This window comes from Hyaena hyaena, unplaced genomic scaffold (genome assembly GCF_003009895.1).
Source record: "Hyaena hyaena isolate Hyena2069 unplaced genomic scaffold, ASM300989v1 scaffold_901, whole genome shotgun sequence".
NCBI classification, from domain to species: domain Eukaryota; kingdom Metazoa; phylum Chordata; class Mammalia; order Carnivora; family Hyaenidae; genus Hyaena; species Hyaena hyaena.
The window spans coordinates 600989-607534 of NW_024081527.1; positions in this window are offsets into that span (position 1 = coordinate 600989).

Genomic DNA, 6546 nt, shown 5'->3' on the forward strand with positions numbered 1-6546 from the left:
AGAGAGAGAGAGACAGCGTGAGCAGGGGAGGGTCAGAGAGAGAGGGAGTCACAGACTGAAATAGGCTCCAGGCTCTGAGCTGGCAGTCAGCACAGAGCCCGACGCGGGGCTCGAACCCATGAACCGCAAGATCATGACCTGAGTGAAAGTTGGACGCTTAGCCAACTAAGCCACCCAGGTGCCCCGAGACTTGGAGACTTCTTTAAAACAGACCTGGTTTCCTGATCAGGTCTTACTGGGCCTACTACCACGCCTTGGGATTTTGTGCTCCTTGGTTCTAGCTGCAGAATTTGGCATTAAAACATAGCTGATAGAACCAAAACACCAGGCTTATCAGCTGGCCAACTGTGTGAGCTTGAACAAGTTTACTTAGGCTTTTTGTGGTGCCAGAGATGTGCTTTACCTGAAAACATGGGGCTATTAATAAAATCTCCTTCATGGGGTTATTCTATGAATTAAATGATTATTATTTGTAGTGCCTGGAGCAGTGCCTGGTGTGAGGTGAGTGTTAGGCTTTGTTAAATCTAGGAAGGCTGTGCTTCTGGCAGCAGACCTGTTCCAGCCCACCTCCTGTTGCTCCCTGAAGTCCCAGTTATGAAGAGTGGTTGGTGATGTCCCTCCTTGCTGTGTTGGCTTTGACCCAGATGCGCCTTCACAGGATCCCCCAGGGAGATGCACGAACCAAGAGGCACTTGGCCTCATTGATCTTTCATCTGCAAAGCAGTCATGGTGTGCAGGAACACTACACATTTTGGTTGACAGTATTTACATAGTTGGTGTCAAAGCAAACATCACATGGGCCAAAATTAAACATGTGAGGAAGACTTTATTCAAGGCTGTTGCAGTAGGGGAGAGAGGTCAGAACTCAGTCTGAACTCAACTCCACTGAAACAAAGGGTGGTAGACTTTTCAAGCATTGAAAAGAGACAGTGATCATGGACCATCTGTGTTTGCTAACTGGCTTGACCTAAGGAAAAGTAAATTTTAATATCTTTACAAGTTGTAGTTTTACAACTTGGAGCATGGTTTCTGCAGCAGTTGGGCTTTCACTCTCCCACAGGAACTAGGAGATAGGCGTGCTATCTCCTTTGATGATTACATTTCCAAAGGTTGGTCAAGCTGAGGGAAATGTTAAGGTCATCTTTATCATACATGTTTTAGAAATTGGATGGTGATTTGATGCAGAATGCCCTTCCCATAGAATTCATTTTGAAGGTGAAAAGAAACAGTGCAGTTTCCCTATTAGGCCTTGACAGTGGACCAGTTTCTTTTGGTTACCTGAGTGTCCAGTCTCAGCACTCCTCTCTTTCAGAGGGCACTGATAGGGGAAGGAGAGAGCCTCATTTTACCTGCTATCTTGAGCCCTCTGAATCTTGGTCTACTTGATAAGGTGGTATATTTCCCTTGAACTAGAGATTGCCACTCTGTCCTTGAATCCATCCAAAGTTCTATGGTTTTGAAAAGAACCACATATTGACGGGGAACTGAATATGCCACCCCAAAATGTGCCACTTTGACATGTGGATTATTTTGAGCCAAAAGCAATGAAGACCCAACACACTCAGGAAAAACATTTGCCTCTCTCTTAACTGCCTAAAGGTATTAAGTAAGATAGGGGTCCTGGCTGAGAAAAAGAGCTTTACTGGAGATAACTTTATCTGGCCCATCTGTACCGGCATGGCAAACATCTAATTACCACACATCTGCTCTTTTTATCTTCCTGAGAATTGCCCTTATCCCTCTCAGTCCCCAGGCCCCTATCCAATTCCTTAGCTCAGGATGGCATATAAGCCTCAATTGGCTGACCTTCCTTTGAGTCTCGTATTTTTATGGGGCTCCCATACACATGATTAAATTTGGGTTTTTGTTTTGTTTTGTTTTTTTGTTTTCCTGTTAATCTGTCTTTTGTCAGTTTAATTATTAGACCAGTCAAAGAACCCAGAAGAGATAAAGGGAAAACTTTTCCAGCCCTTCAACAGCAGAAGAAAAGTCAGGACTTTAGCTAATTTGTGCTTTGCCCTGAATCTCAAAGGGGATGCACTTGAAAGATGAACACCTTCTCACAGGAAGAAAACCCGTTATAGATTCGCATTCCCAACCTGGGTCACAACTAGCTCCCTGGCTCTCAGGTGCACACCATTTCCTTTGGGAAAATTCCACTCCCATCCACACCCTCCCATTTGGTCTACAGAAACCATCTGGGTCTCCTCAAAATGGTTAGTGATGCCTGTTGCGGTTTAAGCCTCACAAAACTGCCAGAAAGGACTGGGCATTTCTGGAGCCAGAAAAGGCTCCTTGTTGTATGCAGAAGGGTAGTAGACTTGAAGTCAACTGGTCAGATTTTTTCCCCCATATTTCTACCATGGTGAGCTACCAGAATGCTCATTCCTTCGCCTCTTATGTTGTGTTTGCCAGCATTACCCAATGGCCACATTAATTTTTAGGGATGATACAATGTAAATTGATATTCAGAAGTGTTTCCCAAATTTGCAAGATGTGTTTCTTCCTGTCTTCCACCTTCTCCCACTTTCTCCCCTTCCCCTTGAGGCAGTAAGCCTCATTTCTGTGCACAATGGTGTTTTGTTTTTTTCTGGCTCTGCCCTCAGTTGTGGGAGGGGAAGATTGCTGGAATATTAAAGGAGCTATATTACCCCAGGGCTATTCACTTTCTCCTTGGGCTTTTGTGTGTGGATGGGGTGGGGAGGTTGCCAGTTCCTGCTGTAGCACTTGGATTTTTGGCTGCAGACTAGTCCAGAGTTATCATTAAATCATTGTATTTTAGCCACTTGAAGGAACCACTTAAGGGAGATTCTGATGTGCAGAAGACCAAATGTTAAGGGTCAACAGAAGTTTGAGCAAGATTCAGTAGCACACTGGGCCTTTTTGTGTGTTTGCCATAGACAGGCCTGATTAAGGACAACATGAAGCACTCAGAGCAGCAGGTTACACTAATCTTTGTCCCCGGGCAAAATCTTCAAAAGGACTCAACTGTTTTTAATGTTGGTTCTAAGAGGATAGTGTATTCATAGAGCACCCACATATAAAGAGCATTAGACTCTGGACATTTGAGGAAGAGACAAAAGGCATGCTGGATGGTATATGTATGACAAGACACAGGCTCTGGCCTGGATATTTTGAGGCTGAGAGGATGAATCCCCACGGAAAAGGCCCACAGGCTGTATATGGAACATGAAAGAAGACACAGGCTCTCAAAGTCCATTAGGTCATGATTAAGCATATCAAACATTTTGATCATGGAGCAGCAACCTAAGAAAAGAATGCAGTAGTATGAACAGCCTCATAAAGATGCCCAGCCAAAAACGAGCTACATCAGTTTTGAAGCCCAGTGCAAAATGAAAATGTGGGGTCCTTTGTTCATAAATTATTAAGAATTTTAAAATAGTGACAGCAGAGGATTAAACCAAGCATGAGGACCCTTCTGTGTGCAGAGCCTTGTGTGACCACATAGCCACCCATGAAGCTGGCCCTGTGTCTCCAGTAGAATCAATCCGAATGTGTAGGGTGCTGAATCATCAGAACTCTGCTCATTCATTTTACATAGCAGTCAGAGAGAGGACTTTGCCGTCACCACAGAGCAGCAATGGCCACAGGAGAAAAGGGTGGGTTGGACCTCCCTAAGGTCCAGTCTGAACAAAGGTGTCTTCACTCTGTGGTGGAAACTATTTCCCTCTTCCTCTTCCTTCCCCTCCTTCAGAGGAAGGACCCCTATTTTAAGCTGTCTGCTGGTATCTATGTCTGGTCTGGAGCTGCCTTGATTCTGTGAAAAGGTTTCCCTTACACGTGATTTCTTTCCCGCCTCCCTTCTTCCTAGCAAACACATAGCTCTTTAAAAGATTCTGATTTTTTTTTTTTTTTTTGGCAAGTTCTGTGGGCTTTTATTAGATATACGCGTACTGTAATTCCAAACTGTGATTACATGATGTCTGGCTTTCCCTGAACTTGAATTTAATATCCTGAAAAATGGGAAGCTTTATTGCAAGGCTGAGGTATACCAGGAGTGGGAAACCTGGGGGTGAGTGCTGAGGGTCTGCTGATTGCTTTCAATTCACCTCCTAAAATCGCTTGCTGTCTGTGGCTTGATACTTGTTAACCTCAACTTTGCCTTTTAGATGGACTTTTCCAACCTCTTGAATTTATGTTTATTACACAATAGTTGTAAACATTTTTTTAAAAAAAGACAAATCTTTCATAGCTCTACAATCTTAAGACTCCAACTGTTTTCAGTTTTCTAGGTTCTCTTATTGTCTGGATTATATTTTTATATTTTTGATTGTTGCATTCACAGTGGAGTTTTGACTCTTTGTTCTGTAGTTGAATTTTAATTTCTTTTACACTCATAAAGGTAAAACACATTTATAAACTTAATGAAGATGAATGAACAATAAAGCAAACAAGAAGCCTTGGAATTGCCTGCAAATGGAAATCAAAGCAATAATCAGTTAGAGACAGAAAGCCTAATAAAATAGAGCTGAAGTGATCTTAGCTGTTACCTGGTTCTGTGCCTTTATTTTACAGAAAAGGAAACTGAGATGCAAAGGTTAAATGACCTGCCACACAGCTCCTAGGGACAGTTAGGACTTAACAGTCTGCAAATGACTGTTTTTTGTTTGTTTGTCTTGTTTTGTTTTGCTTTTTACATGCACTGAATAGTCCTATTTTGGTACTAGTGTGTCTCTGTGGGACATAAGTTCTTTGAATGTCGGCCCTTCATTTGTGATATGAGGGAGTTGGAAGAGATGCTTTTAAAAATTCTTTCAACTCAAAACTTTGAATTCCACTCAGAATGAACACAATTGGACCCCTGCCTAGTCAGCCCAGAACTGCTACTACACACGTAATGAAAAATGTGGTAACAATTAGAACAGTCGCTATTTTAGCTAGATGTGTTGTACAGTGGCTCACCAGAGCCTTAGGAAAACTTAAGACTGGATATGAGACAAATGTGTCAGTGTGTCTGCTGCCAGACTGCTCCATAAGCCAGTGGTCTCATATTAAAATTATTTACTCAGAGAAAAGCCACAGAGCCTTAAGCAAACAAATGGAGGGGTGAATCCTGTTCTGAGTGGAGCAACCCCTTTGGCCTTTCAGAGCACTTTTTTTTTTTTTAAATATAATTTATTGTCAGGTTAGCTAACATACAGAGTATATAGTGTGCTCTTGGCTTCAGGAGTAGATTCCCACAATTCTTCACTTAGATACAACACCCAGGGTTCAGACCAACAAGTGCCCATCTACCATTTTCCCTTCTTCCCCACCGCATCAATCCTCAGTTTGTTCTCAGTTTTAAGAGTATGGTTTGACTCCCTCTCAATTTGTAACTATTCGAAGCACTTTTCAAGCAGAGAGAGGCCCCCTCTACTGGTGGGATTCATCATCCACCAAAAAATTGGAACTTGTAAGGTTTGTGAGAAATGGGGAGGGAAAAATCATCGGATCAGAACAGATTAAAATTGTAAGGAAATGTGAATACCTAGTCTAAATTCTCAACTTTAAACCCAGGAAACAGAGATCTAAAACGTTTAAGCTTTTTTTCTTATAAATATGTTAGGCAGCATTCTACTGAGGAAATTTTCACAGTAGGTGGCAAAAATCTCTGCATTCAAGTGTGAAGTTAGCTTTCTGAATATAGAAACCCTTGACAAATACTACTGAATCAATTTTAGGTAAAAATCCCACTTTTTGGAGGTAAGAGGAGAGGTCTTCCACACCCTCACATGGAGTTCTGTGCTCCATTTGTCTAAACTATGGTTTCTTAAAACTCTTGCCATTCAAGTACTACTAACATCTTCTTGTCACAGTCAGCTACTTGCTGTGTCTATTTAATATTTGTCTTTCAATCAAGTCCTTTTTTATTTCAGCCTCATCTCATGCAATAGAATTCATGAAATTTTGATGTGTGTGTGTGCACGAATATAATAAAATAAATATATGGCTATTAAAAATATTGTGTGCCAACTAAATGCATCTTCTCATTTAATTATTGTATGTAGTTACCATGCTTTAGGAAATATTGAGGTAAATATACTTCATGTTTAAGTCATGTAAATACAGTAGTCATAATTTTATTTTCCCACTAACGGCAAGTTTTTTATTGTCTTTCTTCGCCAGGTCTTTCCTTCATACTTTATCCTGTGTCATGAATCTTCCTTCATTCCCATTTCCATTCTCTCAAAGTCCTTTGGTTCAATATTCATATTTCCTCTTCCCCAGTAAGGTGAGGAAAACTTTCCCTCTGTATTGCCCACTGGGGACCCTGCCTCATTTGATAGAACTCCAGGAAACCATATTGAAACAAACTGGTAATTGACAGAAGGAATAAAAAGACCTTTGTATTCTTGTCTTTTTCTAGGAATTGGGACTTCAGGAATATTGAAAAGTGATGTTATTTCTATTTCATCCTTATAGTCAGCCTTCTCTGAGGAAATGACACATAAACACAGAAAGTCCAATTTATAAAAACCCATTTAATAAATTATTCCTTGAGGAATATAATGGAGAGTCTGTTTTTGTTTCGGGCACTGCAAA